The sequence below is a fragment of the Nomascus leucogenys genome, chromosome 22a (genome assembly GCF_006542625.1).
Source record: "Nomascus leucogenys isolate Asia chromosome 22a, Asia_NLE_v1, whole genome shotgun sequence".
In the NCBI taxonomy this organism is placed as follows: domain Eukaryota; kingdom Metazoa; phylum Chordata; class Mammalia; order Primates; family Hylobatidae; genus Nomascus; species Nomascus leucogenys.
Window position 1 is genome coordinate 39,401,744 of NC_044402.1, and position 15,850 is coordinate 39,417,593.

A 15,850-nucleotide genomic window follows, 5' to 3' on the forward strand; every position below is an offset into this window, starting at 1 on the left:
AGAAAATCGAAAGCATGTGAGGACTTTTACATGAATGTTTGTAGCAGCTTTATTTTAAAGAGCCAAAAAATGGAAATAATCCAAAAGTCTACTAACAGGTGAGTGCTTAAAGTATATCTAAGCAATGGAATGCTACTTAGCAACAAAATGGAATGAAATATTGATATATGCAACAGCACAGCTGGGTCTCGATAACTAGGCTGCACAAAAGAAGCCAGACAAAAAAGAGTACATACTATATGACTCTATTTATATATAAAAGCAACTAATTTATAGTGACAGAAAACAGATCCGTTGTTACCTGGAAGGCAAGGGCTCAGGGAGGACCAAGAGTTACAGATTATGAGGTGTGCAAGTTAACTTTTGAAGATAATGAATATGTTCACTATCTTGACTATGATGATTGTTTCATGCTTGTATACATATGTCAAAACTTATCAAATTGTGCACTTTAAATATGTGCAGCTCATTTAAATATGTCAGTTACACCTCAATAAGGCTGTTAAAAATACACAAAATGATGGGCTTAAAGATGGTATATTACTTACCTGTTGCTGCTGTAACAAATTACCACACACTTAGTGGCTTAAAACAATGTAAGTGTATTCTCTCACAGTTCTGCAGGTCAAAGGTCCAACCAAGATCAGTCTTACTGGACTCAAGTCAAGGTGTGGTAAAGGCCGATCTCTTTTGCAGCATCTTAGGGGAGAATCTATTGTATTGTTCAGCATCTGCTTGCCACCTGTTTTCCTTCTCTGTGGCCTCTTCCTCATCTTCAAAGTGAGTTACTTCAATCTCTGCATCACATCACCTTCTTTCCTCTGTGGTAAGATCACCTCCTCTTCTCTTCTCCCTCTTGCAAGTACATTTATTATAACTACATTGTGATTACATTTAGTGCCCACTCAGACGGCCCAGGATAGTCTCCCCATCTCAAGATCCTTAACTTATTCACACCTGCAAAGTCCTTTCCACCACATAAGAAAACATTTGCAAGCTCTGGGGATTAATGTGGATATATTTGGGGCCATTATTCAGTCTACTGTAGACGGTATATTGTTCGCTCTGTGAAAATGCATATTGCTTAGTATCCAGGAAAGGCTTATCTCCTTCTGCTTTGCACTGAGGTATTTATAAGTAGTGTTGGCTCTTGAAGAGAGGGCAACAACTTCCAGGTTGGATACTATATGAAAAAGCTCACTGGGCAGAAATCATCCACTTCCGGTGTGGAATTATAAGGCATCCCCAGTATAGCAGCCTAAACATGTTAAGCCCATTCTCACATGGGCCATGCTTTTTCTTGAATAAAGGGCTTAGGCAGCTGGGGGAAGGATGACCCTTTAGATGATTGTTATGATTTTGTGCAAAGCTACTCCTTAGCTCGAAGGCTTCAGTCTGCCCTTTGTTAACTCATCTTTAATCATATCTGTGGTCTGGCCAGGGAGATGCTGGGAAAATCCTCACCACCTGATTGCCAAAAGCAAACATCAGGGCCTATGTGTGGAGCTACTTCTAGGGAAGCTGCTGAGGTGATACTCTCATTCCTAAAGTAGGGTAGACCCTTGAGCTTTGTTGACCCCAGACCTTGACCCTGGTGAACCTTCTCAGAAAAGCAGGGAGTCTAGAGATAGGGTGTATTATGATAGGGAACGGGGTCAGAGGGAGATTTTGCCTCTTAAGTCCTGCAGGGGTAGCAGATGGAACCGGAGTGATGCTGTGACTGCCCACACTCTCTAGAGTGGCTGCCTCTTGTCTGCAGTCTGGCCCACACCGACAGTAGGCCCAATTTGTGGAAGCAGCCTTGCCCAATCCAGAAATGTCTCCAAGACCGGGAGTTCTTCAGTGTGATCTCCTTCAAAAGGGAGAGAGTCATAAACAAATGACAAATGCAAGACAAATAGAGACTGGGGATAGCTAGTGGTTGAGCTTTGAGTATCTCTAGCAATGCCTTTGGGGCTCACAGGATGGTTCTTGATCTGTAAATTGACAGGGATAGCCCACATTTACAGAGTACTTTCCTGTAGGCAGGGGAGAAGGTCTTATTTGTTCCTACTTGTTGCTCCGACAGGCCAGGTTTCCTCCGTATAGTTTAGCATCTGGGGACTCTGTCTTTCTTATGCAAAGGATCAGATGAAGGAGGTGTGGGAGCCTGGGGAGATGGGAATGAGTTCTGTGATTGTGGACACAGCTGAAGTTCCTTCCCTTACCTGAAGGGGCCAGCAAAGGCCCAGATAGGGTGGAGACATCTTGACTCCCAGGAGGGAAAAAAAACCCAGGAGACAGACAGCTCCTATCCAGCAACTGTGTGATTTCTCTGCCTGGACATTGACAGATCCTCCCACAGGGTTCCCTACCTGCCTGGAGATACTTGGGCTGGCCCTAGATGACGGAGAATGGCAGTCTATGTGGGATTCAGGAGAGGGAGTGCACCCAAGGGCCTGGATGGAAGGGGCCACAAGGGTGTAGAATCTCCCACTGAGTAGCTCTGCCCTCTTGGATATTCCTGGAATGTCTGTGCCCCAGCCAGAGCCTGTAATCAAGCCATCAAAGCTAATAAGATAATTTCTGCATTAAATGAAATTGTGGATGAAGGATAGGGATGCAGGAACAGACTAATGGCTCTAATGTTTTTCCCCAACCTTTCACATCTCAATATAGTGCAGTCATCAGACTCCTTGTTCACGTGCTAGGAAAATGATGACTCCTCAGAGAAGCTGCTGGCAATGATCATTTAGTTTCTCATTCTTTTGTGTTTAGTTGGGTGGGGTCAAGCAGGATAAACCGTGGTAGAGGAGAACAGTAAATCACAATCTGCTCCATAGATAAGCATCTCTTTTCCCAGCCAGTTTCACTGGTTGCCATGTTTTCAACAATCAAGAATATTCTTATTTTTTATTTACAAAAGTAAATTCTTCTTATAAAAAACAGAGAAAAAAAAAGGCCTCCTTTTACTTTACTCCTCCCATCTACGCCCTTCCTCAGAAGTATCTATCATTGTTGATTTGGAGAATATCTTTCTCTCTGTAGGTAGTGTTTTAAAAATATGTCCACAACTATTTGATATGACTTCTTTCAAAAGGTGGAACCCACTCCCCTCACCTTAAGTGCAGGATGGACTTAGTGACTCACGTTTAAAGCATAGAATGTGGCGGGAGTGATGATTTGTGATGTCTGACACTAGGACGTAAGTGGTGTTGAGGCCTCCTCTCTTGTTCTCTCCAACCCCTTGTTCTGGGGGAAGCCAGCTACCATGTTGTGAGGACACTGAAGCCAACCCAAGGAGAGTGCTGTGTGTTGAGGAACCGAGGCCTCCTGCCAACAGCCACATGAGTGATCCATAAAGAGATTATTGTAATGGGTTCTGCCACCTGTGAGGGCATAGGCTCCCAGATGTCAGGGGTACTCTGAAATTCGGGATTCCCAGGTACAGGAAAATGAGCAGAGGACAGAGCACACAATCCCCAGGCACATTTTTATATGAACACACAGTACCTAAGGGTGTATGTAACAGGTATGTCTATTGTCAGTAACTTGGGTTTTGTAGTTGTTGCTGATATTTGCTACCCGATCGCCCTTCAGGGTTAGAGGATTTATTATCCCAGCTGCTGGGAGCGCTGCTGGCAGAGAGCCCTTACCCATCAACCTCCTCTGCGATTTCCTAAACTGAAGAGAGCCATCATGCCCAGGGTCATGCCCTTTCCCAGCAGCCCACATCCAGGATTGACTAATGAGTGGTATAGAGCCCGGCTCTTACACCCCAACTCAGGACAGCTCTGATGGCCACCCCATCTTCGGAACTCTCTGCGGGATTGGCTGAGGCATTCATTGAGTCTGCATTGCAGCTGAACTTCATCATCTGCATTCCCACAGCCCTCCCTTCCCTTTCACAGGTGTTGATACTCAAAGCACTCCCTAGTGAGCCTCCTGCATGTTAACCTCCGTCTCAGAGTCTGCTTCCTGGAAACCCAAACAGGGACAGTGGGTTGTTCCAGGGATGTTCTTGGAAAGCAGATGAGGAAACAGTGTCTTAGAGTGGGATTACCAGCCACCCAGCTGGCATCACTGGTGGTAGATAGGACATCAATAGCTAGTAGCAGAAGGTGGTGGTGCAGTCGCTCACTGGTGATGAGCTGCGATGGTATACTTGTGGAAGGGAATGCATTAACTGGAACAAGGTATTAGGCATTTGAGAAATATGGGGGTTGTGGTAACTATACTGACGCTCAGGAAAAGGATAATACAAAGCTGAAAGTAACTAATCAGGTATTACAAGCTAAGTGTTGGCTGGGCATGGTGGCTCACACTTGTAATCCTAGCACTTTGGGAAGCTGAGGCGTGGGGCCGGCGGGGGGGTGTGGATCACTTCCGGTTAGGAGTTTGAGAACAGCCTGGGCAACATGAAGAAACCCTGTCTCTACTAAAAATACAAAAATTAGCCCGGCATGGTGGCAGGCACCTGTAATCCCAGCTACTCAGTAGGCTGAGGCAGAAGAATCGCTTGAACCCAGGAGGTGGAGGTTGTGGTGAGCTGAGATTGCACCACTGCACTCAAGCCTGGGTGACAGAGCGAGACATTGCTAAAGAAAAAAAAAGCTGTCAAAGCTGGAGGACCTTTTAAAAAAGAGTAGAGGAGCTCCAAAGGAGGTTAAACTCCCACATAAGGCAGGTCTGCTATGCCAAGGACAGGGTATGTGGATGGGAAGAAGTGGGACCCTGACACATATCAGAGTTGATGCCCCCAGATCTTGACTTTCCAGTTTCCCGGAACCAAGGGGTAGAAGCAGGAGTGGCTCTGTTTACCATCATGCCCGGTGGCCAACTTGGGGACATCCCCCATCCCGTACCCTGCTGCATTCCTACATCTGTGGACTCTGTTAATTTAGAGGTCTTAGATCTCAAAGGGGAATGCTTTTATTTGGGAATAAGCAAAAGCCTTATTCAGCTATAATCTATGGCTGCCATTTGGTTACTTTGAGCTTCTTCTGACAAAGAACAGCAGGGAAATAGAGGATTCTCATCCTCACAGGACTGAATGACCCTTATCATAAAGTGGGGTCAGGAAGGAACACATTGAGAAGGCAATATGGGGAATCTCTTCAGGTATAAATTGATATAAGTCCTTGACACAAAATCTACTTTATGGATGTACAGCTAGTCATCTGTATCCATGGGTTCTGCACCCCATGGATTTGACCAATGGCAAGTTGAAAATGTTTTGTTAAAACTTGTGTCTGTACTTAATATGTACAGACTTTTTTCTTGTCATGATTCCCTAAACAATACAGTACAACAACCATTTACATAGCACTTACATTGTATTAGGTATTGTAAGTAATACATAGATGATTTAAAGTATATGGGAGGATGTGCTTAGGTTATATGAGATTTTGGCGTTTGCAGGAGGTTAATGACATTTGGAGGTGGAGCCTTTGGGAGGTAATTAAGATTAGAAAAGATCATCAGGGTGGGGCCCCCATGATAAGACTGGTGGTTTCATAAGAAGCAGAAGAGAGACCTGAGCTGGCATACACACTTCTCTCTCACCATGTGATGTCCTCTGCCGTGTTATGACATAGTGAGAAGGCCCTCACCAGCAGCAGCCTCTCAACCTTGGAGCTCCCCAAGAAATGTAAGAAATAAATTTCTCTTCTTTATAGATTACCTAATTTTTGATGTTCTGTTACAGCAAAGGAAATGGACTAAGATAGTGAGTCTGGAGCACTTGGTTCTCTGTTAGGAGGAAATGCTTCTACCAGAGAACACAATGAAGATTACCCTGAATCTGAAGGTATGATTACCCTCTGATTATTTTGGAATCCTCATACTAGTAGAACAGCAGAGATATAATTGCCTCTGATCACCATAAAGAAGTTAGATACCTGATACTAAATGATGACACAGAACAATATATCTGAAATTCAAGGGATCCATTTGGGCATCTGTTGGTGGTCCCATGCCTCGTATTAACCATGAACAGGCAATGGCAGGGATGGTGGCCTGACAAAGGAAAGCAGGGGCTCTGATTCATCCAGGTTAAAGGTCTGGTCACCACTTAGGGCAAGCAAGCCTTGTTACATTAAATTTGAGGTGCTAAGCAGACTATACAAGTGGAGATGTAGAGTAAGCAATTGGATACACAATTCTGGAGTTGGGAGAGGTCCAGGTTAGAAGTATATATTTAGGAGTCATCACCATATAGTACTCTATATGAGTCTATATGATGAGTCTACCTAGTAGGTGAGTATAAGTTACAAAAAGAAAAATTGAGGTCTGGGTCACACCAATGTTTAGAGAACATGACCTTTCAGTATTTGTTTGCAGAGGTGAGAGGTGGGAGAAAATCAGGCATTTGGCATTCTCAAAGCCAAGTGAAGATAGTTTCCAAGGAGGAGAGTTATCAGCTGTGTCAGATGCTGCTGATAGTTGAAGTAAAATGAGGATTGAGTATTGACTGTTGGTTTTTGTGGTGTGAAATTTATTGGCAACCTTGACAAGATAGGCTTCAGTGGAGTGGTGGGGGCACAAAACTTGAGTGAACTTGAAAATGGGGAGGAAACAAATAAGAGACAGTAGATGTAGACAACACTTTCAAAGAGTTGTGTTGTTTTAAAACATGTGGGAGTTGGGGGAGAATAGGTCAATGAGGAGGATCCCAGTGATCCAGGATAGAGAGTGAGCTGGTCAATGCAGGGGTGCAAGGGTAGACCAGTGAGGAGCATCCTGGGATAGGCAGAAGGAGATAGGACCAGAATACAGGGTGGGGGTGCTTTTTGCCAGGAGCACCTAGAATCTACCTAGAGTCAGTGGAGAGAAGAGAGAGTGAATGGGAAGAGATGTGTTTGGGTGGAGAGGTATGTGGTGGGAGCTTGGAAGTTCTCTTCTAATTGCCCAATTTTCTCAGAGAAATAGGAGGAGAGGTCATCAGTGGAGAGTGAGGAGCTAGAGGCTTGAGGAGACGTGGGAGGATGCACATAGGCTATATGCAAATAGCATACCATTTTATACAGGGGACTTCAGCATCCATGGATGAATCACACAGTTGTCAAGGGAGTGGGAGTATGAATGCAGATGAAGTGTGAAGCTGGGCAGCATCAAGGGGCCACCCAAAATTAGGGATCATGGAGTTGGATTATGGATTTCATGATGTGACTGGGTAAAATATACATTCACTACCTTGCTGACTGATCTATATTGGCTCTGAAGAAGTCAGGTAAAATTTTTATTCTTGGCCTTTATCCAACATACCTTGAAAACTTTGAAAGTGTCACTAAGCCGTTGAGCTTCATCTGTCCAAAGGTGATTTTTCCCCCGGCTAATAACATAACCTATCAGTGAGCGTTGAGAAGAGCTGAAAAGGATTGCACACATTTAAATACCTGGAAAAGCTAGTTGCAGCACTAAATGTATCCACGCTATCATTGCTCATCTCTTGTAGAACTTTCCCCATCTGTGTTCCTTGATAAGAGTTGAGGTGTGGAAAGGTGAGATCCTTAAAGGATAATTGTCAACACATCCACTGCCACATTCCACCATATATCCAAATTCAGAACATCTCAACACAGATTAAAACACTTAATTTCTAATACCAAGTTACACTCTTAACCAAATTAAGTATAAGACAGGGAAAGATAAGAAGCCCTAAGGCATTAATCATTAAAAAAGGCATCCCAGTAACCAATATTTATAATGGTCTTTCTGTTGGCAACTTGGAGGTTTTTTCACTGGAGTTCACACACCATAGTAAAATAAGGATAGGAGCAGAATAAGACTCTCCTCCTTTTTGAGCTTGGCCAACTAAAAGGGGAGGTAGTAAAGTGAATTTTACATCACCTTGAACACAGGTGCTTTCTCAGGCAGATCATTTCTCAGGCAGGTTATTAGGAAAGACCACACATGGAAGTTGAAGATCTGAAAACTGGTTTCTTGTTTTATGAAACAACTTTATTGAAGCATATCGTAAAATTTAAGTCTACAATTCAATGATTTTTGTAACTTTACCAAGAGGTGCAACCATCACATTTGGTGAGTTGTAGAGCATTTTCATTGCTCAAATGAGACCCCTCATGCCCTTTACAGTTGATCCCTGTTCCAAGCCCCAGAACCAGGCAACCTTTATCTATTTTGTCTCTATAAATTTTATAAATTTGCTTTTCTGAATCTTTCATACCAATGAAGAAATTGATTTTTAAAACATATATATGCCTACTTACCTCTTGGAAAGTCTTTGCATATATACTGTTCTATAGCATTCTCTTGCCCAAGGGATGGGACACCTGTCTCAGGCCTACGGTATTTTTGGAAGAATATCTATTCATATCTCTGTATCTCTATAGATCTACTTATATAAAATATTCAACATACAATCTTCTTACCTTTATGGTGAGTCCCAGTTGCTTTGTCTAGGGCACAGAGGGAATCCCAGCGACAGGAGTAGCTCAAGATTGGGCAGGTCCTGGGGTGTCTGGGCAGCTGCTGTTCTCTCTGCTCTCTAAGTCAGGGCATCCTTTCCTTTCTCCTCCCCCAGGACACACCAGGAGGTCTCCCTGCCTTCTTTCCAGACTTCACTTTGTTGAGTCCTCAAAGCCCCAAACCAGGATGGAGGCTCATACTGAAAGACACCAAATCACATTCTGTCCATCATGCAGGGCCTCTTTCATAGCTTTGCTTACCGCCACAGTGCACAGGGACCTCTCTGAATCTCTAGGGACTGTGCGCATCAGCTCCCAGGAATTCTGGTTCTTTCCTTGTATTTTCTATGTTAACGTATGGGCCCACTGCCCATTCAGTTGTCTAAGCCGGAAACTGCAGTCAGCCAAGATCCTTCTCACTTCTTCCATACCCAATTGTCACCAAGCCCTGCTAATATGATATCTGCTTTTAGTTGATCTTCTCCTGATTCCTCGGTCGTTGCATTTTGTTGGAGTGGTCATCTGTCTTGCCTGAAGTGTAGCTGTAGCTTCTGTTCTGCTCTTACTTCCAAACTAAGCTGGAGGAGTCTTTCCAAGGTGAAAAGCTGATCAAGTTCATCTCTTTGTGGAGATTCAATGGCTTTGATGATAAAATGTACATTTCTTGGCTTCCTACACTGGGATTTTGTTGATTTGTCCCTGACTCCTCTCCCTTGCCTTCACAAGCTCCTTCTACTATAAACATAACAATGTTCTTGCATTTCATGCTTGCATCTTCTCATCCCCTGGATTGTTCCTACTCTTCCCTCAGACTCAGCAAAGGCATCCCTACTGCAGGGAAGCCTTATAAATACATCTACTTGGTTTTACATGGCTGTCTCTCCAACCCAACTTTCAGTGTTTCCCCTGCCCCTCCTCCCACTGCCACCAGGCTGACAATATCTTAAGGGCAGAGTTCGTATTTTATACTTCTCCAGAGTCATTGCACATGATAGACAGTCATTCATTATTTGGAGTTTCTTAGTCTCTTAAAAAAACACGCCTTTTTTTGGAGAAAGGGAAACATGTACACTGCTGCTTGGAATATAAATTAGTTTGGCCAATGTGGAAAGTGGTTTGGTGATTTCTGAAAGAACTTAAAAAACAGAATCACCATTCAACTCAGCAACCTTATTACTAGGTGTATACCCAAAGGAATATAAATCATTCTACTAAAAAGACACATGCACATGTATGCTTATCACAGGACTATTTATGATAGCAAGGACATGGAATCAACCTAAATGCTTATCAACGGTAGGCTGGAGAGAGCAGTCTGGCCAACATGGTGAAACCCTGTCTTTACTAAAAATACAAAAAAAATTACTGGGCGTAGTGGTGGGCGCCTGCAATCCCACCTACTTGGGAGGCTGAGGCAGGAGAATCGTTTGAACCCTGGAGGCGGAGGTTGCAGTGAGCCAAGATCGCACCATTGCACTCCAGGGTGCGACAGGGTGAGATTCTGTCTCAAAAAAAAAAAAAAAAAAAAGGCAGCCTGGATAAAGAAAATGTGGTATGTATACACCATGGAATACTATGTCACAGTAAAAAGAACAAAATCGTGTCCTTTGCAGCAACGTGCATGGAGCTAGAGACAATTATCCTAAGAAAACTAATGCAGGAGTAGAAAACCAAATACTTAATGTTTTCCCTTATAAGTGGGAACTAAACATTGAGTACATATGGATACAAAGAAGGGAACAACAGACATCAGAGTCTACTTGAGGGCGGAGGATGGGAAGAGGGTGAGGCTGGAAAAACTACTCCTGTGACATGCAATGTACCTATATAACAAACCTGCACATGTACTCCTGAACCTAGAAAAAAGTCACATCTCTGTCTTAACGTCTGTCCTCTGTAGATGCCTTGAGCCTCTTATGGGATCATGAGGATTGTGTGCTGGGATCCAGGCAGACAAAGCTGAGATTCAGCTGGATAAAGCAGGTGTGTAGCACAGCTGATGTTTGTTCTCTGTGGAACTCAGAGCAGTTATTTCTATTATTAGTCCATTTTTTTTTTGGAGTATATTCTATGTACCTAACTGAGGTTCATTTGGTGTCTTCATCTTCATGCAAGCCCACTGAAGTGGGTGGTACTATCCCTGCTTGACACATAGGAAACTGAGTCATATACAAGTTAAATAACCTGCCCAACAAATAAAATCATTATTCATTAACACATAGATTTGTCTTTAAACCCCATGCTCTTAACTTTTTTTTTTTTGAGACAGGATCTCACTCTGTTGCCCAGGCTAGAGTGCAGTGGTGCCATCTTGGCTCATTGCAGCCTCTGCCTCCCGGGTTCAAGCGATTCTCCCACCTCAGCCTCCTGAGTAGCTGGGACTATAGGCATGCACCACCACGCCAGGCTAATTTTTATAGTTTTTTTTTTAGAGACAGGGTTTCACCATGATGGCCAGGCTCCCATGCTGTTAACTTCTAAGCCATAATGTTTTACGAATTCAATTATGAATTGGATACGTGTTGTGAACTAAAATTCAAGCAATTTTGTATTCTAAGCCAACATGAACATTGAAGTTAGTGGGGTGTCTAAATGCAGGCTGAGGGTGGGAAACCAAGTTAACTACAGAGCCTCTTGCCTGGTCCTGCCTTCAAGTGCACCTCCCCAATCTCAGCCTGGGCTGCTCTGAACAGGTTTCTTGGACTTGTCAACAAGATACAGGCTTCCATTGACAGTTTTGGAGTCAGGCTTAAATGTGTGGAAACTGCCTCTATGCCAGGCAATTCCTTTCCAAAGTATGCTTACTTTTTTCTGGCTTTCATAGTTGTGAATCTATAAATTCTTTTCAGTAGAAAAGTGGTTTGCATCCTTGACAAAGTAGTTGTCATTAGAACCTAGTCTCATCAGTGTTTGTTTGGCTTTTTGATTTTTTAAATTCAGAACAAATAGTAATGTGACTCAGGTCTTGAAGGTATAACTCAGTGTTCCTGTACCAGGAGGGAAGCAGTGTGCTCCATTTTTAGGTAGAGAAGTTCTAGGAATATCACATAAAATTATATATATACACATATACATGAATGTACACATATATGTATATATACATGAATATATATGTGTGAAAATGTTTTGACAACTGTAAATTGCTATACAGATGCTGGGTATGTAACTTCGTTAATTTTGTCATTTTGTATATAGCAGCTCTCATCCTATTTGCTATATTTAGCAGTTTTATTTTTCTTAAAATTCCTTTCCTTTTCATAGCTCTTAATGAGGTATTTTTTCCCTTCTGTTCTTTCCCTGACATGCCCCATCCCCACAATTTGCCCTAAAGAGGAAAAAAAATTTTCTTTATGACAATCAACACTTTCAACACTTCTGTGACCAAATGAGTGGCTTCCCCCAACACTCCCCCACACCAACCAATTCTCCCATTCTTTGGACGCCAGCTGGGCATCCTATAGTTCAATTGTGACACCAGCTACCTGGAGTTAGTGTTAGTACAGGTTAAGGGCTCAGTCCCACAAGACTGTCCCTGCTCCAGAAGCCAGTTGCAAGTACTGAATCCCCAAGTTACCCGCACTTCTGTCAGCCTTGGCTACAAATGGAGGGTTCCCAGGACCTCCTCTTCAAGTTTGACAATTTGTTGTGTTGGCTCTCAGGACTCAGGGAAACACTTTTGCTGGTTTATTATTAAGGATATGATAGAGGATACATATGAACAGCCAAATGAAAACATATATAGAGCAAGGTCAGCAAGGGTCCTGAATGCAGGGGCTCAGTCCCCGTGGAGTTGGGGTGCACTGCCCTCTGGGCACATGGATGTGTTCACCAACCCAGGAGGTCTCTGAACTCTGTCTTTTAGGGATTTTTATGGAGGCTTCATGTAGGCATGATCAATTATTAACTCAAACTCTATCTCTTCTCCCCTCCCTAATGATGGGAGTGGAGCTGAAAGTTCCAAGCTTCTAACCATGGCTTGGTCTTCCTGGAGACCAGCCCTCATTAAGGAGCCCAGCAAGAGTCACCTCATTAGAAGAAAAGATGCTCCTATCACACAGGAAATTCCAAGGCATTTAGGATCTCTGTGTCTGAAACTGGGGTCAAAAATCAAATATTAGAACAAAAGACACTCCTAGCACCTTTTATGGCTTAGACAATTACAAAGGTTTTAGGAGCTATGGCCAATAGCTGGGAAAGAAGATCAAAATATAAATTTCTTATGTCACAATATCACAACCTTTAGTTTCCCCTCTGTGTCTCTGAACATACAATCAGACAGGAACTCATATAATTACATAATTTGGTACATTTACATAAATGTATTTACATGCTACACATCATTTGTTAACTTGTCTTTTTCATGTTAATGTGTCTCAGATATATTTTTGAATCAGCACATGGTATATTTACCTCATTTAAGAGCAATTCTGCACTTTTTGATGGAAGGCACTCATAAGAATACAGGGAGACTAGCAGCCATGTTTCAATCCTGCAGTGAAGCTGACGCCCAACTGGGCACTAGTGCTCTACTTGTGCAAAACGATGTCATAACGGATCCTGCCTTTTGAGTGGCCAGTGGTCATTGGTCAGTAGACCTTTGCTCTTCACGGTCCTCGGGGATCAGAACATGAGCAAACGAGAAGGCACAGAAACCCAAGTCACACTGACACAGTGGCAGTAGGTTCTAGTCCATTCTCAATCTTTCTACTTTGAAGAAATGCTTGAGTTAATTTTCAGGTCTCCAGGAATCCCTGCATAAACACGATTACATCTAAAGCTATGGGTCATTGTTATGAGAGTAAGCTGTGGATGTAATAACCTACTATTATTTGTCAGTGTTATTTTTTATAGGGACTGATGTTTTTCAGTGAATCTATTTACTGTAGCCAATCTATCAGCCTACTCTTTTTGTGTGTTCCCCCTCCCCTCTGCCCCACAAAGGATATCCTTCTACTGCAAGTCAGTAATGTAGGTGAGGAGACTTCAGTTTCTTCTTTTAATAAATTCCTACCTGATTTTTGAAAAATTTTACCCAAGTAGGCTTCAAAGTTTTATCACACATTCATAGTATAAGACACACTAATGAGGTATGGGACATGGTATATGATATATGCAAGAGTAATTATTTCTCCTATTTAAAGCTAACATTTTTTTTAACAAATCTGTGTTGAATAGAATCAGGCAGCTAATGACTGGATAACTTTTAAAAATCCATCTCTTTCTTTTTCATAAATTTTAAAAACCCTTAAGATAAACATATTTCTTCTAAATAACTGGCTTAAACCAAAAAGCAAATGAATTTTGAAACGTCAGCTTGGTAGACTTATTTAAATAAGGATTATAAATTTAAATTTGTGCAAGTATTGAATAGTAAAGCAATTAATCACAAGCCAAAGCAAAATGAGTAAGAACATAGTTTAAGACATTATTTTATTAAAGATTTGAAATTTTTTTTCACTGAGTGATATGATAAAGGTCAAATAAAGGTCTAGCAGTTGCAAAATTATTATGCACATATATTAGTTTCTTGACTTCCTTTACAGGCTTATATGTGCATACAAAGTGTTTTTTTGAGGTTAAAAATATAGAATGAAATTCACATCTTTTATCTAAAACATATCCTTTCTTTTTACTGCACAAATACATACTGAATTCTGGGCCAAACTCGTGATAAGCACACATGGATATCATTTTCACCTGAAACGAGGCGATATCTGTCCCAGTTCTTGATGGCTGTTAAACAAAAGAAAGCTTGCTTACACGTGTAAGAAATTAAAAACTTCAGCAGATTGTTCATTGCTTTCTTATGAGTGGTAGGATCCTCTTACAGAAATTCAAAACTTTTCTAGGGAACATCAGGAAATCTCATGTGATTTACTTCACAAAGTTCTTCCTCTTTTCTTAAAGTCAAATTCTCGGGATGAGCAGAATATATAGATTCAGAGACAGGATCCTTATCCTGCAATATGCTTGTGTGGAAAGGAAGGAAAATACTGTTAAATTTTGTTCTGCAGTTTTCCTGATGGTTTTCAATAAGGCTTGAGACTTGCTGTATAATAAATAATTTAACTTTATCCAAAAAGATGTCTGACCACCTTTTTTTTCCCCCCTTTGCTCTCAGCTTCTGGGAGGTGGTCTCTAAGCCCTTAGAATGTCCTGTCTGGTAGGAGTGGCTTTTTGAATGATCTTACAAATGCTTTTTCTGTCTCAATCCTAAAAGGAATAAATTGGAGTTTGCCTTTTTGTGAGAATGATTCCAATTTACATTTACTGAATTGCTATAGGGTTATTTGAATTCACCAGCTACTGTCATAAACTGGTGAGAGGAGGTTTGGATTGATGCAGGTTCTGAGTGTAATAGTACACTATATTGATGTTATCATGATGATGTCTGAAACTGAACACCAGGGTGGACTGACCTAAATGGGGGATGACACACTTGACCAACACAGGATTGTTGATAAATCCTGCAAAAGTCAAAGAGCCTGCTCAGTTGGTGAAATTCTTAGGAATAACCTGGGTAGGAGCCACCCATGACATTACACAGGTGACTACAAACTGCTGTCAATATCTATTCCTAGATCTAACTAAGAACGTTAGTTATAATCTAGTCCAACATTTGTGTGGTAGATTTGAGTTTTGAAGGATGCATATTCTACATTGGGTATATTGCTAGCTTTTGTCCATACAACTACCCCCAAAGAGGGCCATACTTGAATGGGGACCCAAACAAAATCAGACCATGTCAGAAGTGTGAAAAGTATTTTCTCTCCGGATGCTTTTGGGCCCTTATGTTCCACACTCATACATGATTTTGGAAGTCTCTGTAACATACTTACGCAGAATGGAGGTTACTGCAAAAGCTTATGAGTGCCACCCAGAGGGGGCCAATGGAATTTTGTACCAGAACATTCTTGGATGGCATGGTAAGATATACGCCAGTAGAGAGACAACTTCTAGTTTGCTATTGGGAATTAATGGAGACTGCCTCTATGACTGAAGCATGTAAAATACTCCTGAAACCTGAAATATCCGTAATGTCTTGGGTGATGTCAGAGAAACACTCTAATAAAGAAGGCAGTGTCTGGAAGTGTTCCATGATGAAATGGAAATAGGTTCTATAGGAACATGTTACTGGGGGAATGCAGAGGGACTCATTGTATCTACAAGCCGGTAGGCTCTTTCCCTGTACCACTGACTTTGGAACTGTTGTCAGTGGGCTGGTTCAGGTTCGTGACTTTGCCGCACAAAAGAATTTCAGAATGAGTCCAAAGTAAGTAGGCAAAGAAGTTTATTGCAAAGCGAAAGTACACCATGAGTATTCATAAAGTACTGGTGAGGTCAAATATGCAAAGGCGGACCTGCAGTTGGCATGTGTGCTCAGTATCTACATGCTCTAACATGGATCACATGTATCATTAGCATATAAAATCTCCACCTAG

General features: G+C 42.0%; 1 long non-coding RNA gene across 1 annotated transcript; it reads right to left on the minus strand.

The window, feature by feature from the left end:
- Window positions 1-378: 378 nt before the first annotated feature.
- On the minus strand, window positions 379-13,844 carry LOC115832344. Its single transcript, XR_004027807.1, has 3 exons — window positions 13,833-13,844; window positions 7,367-7,376; window positions 379-449 (listed from the first exon to the last, which is right to left on the minus strand). It is a non-coding gene; the product is annotated as an uncharacterized LOC115832344 (long non-coding RNA).
- Between the last annotated feature and the right edge of the window lie 2,006 nt (window positions 13,845-15,850).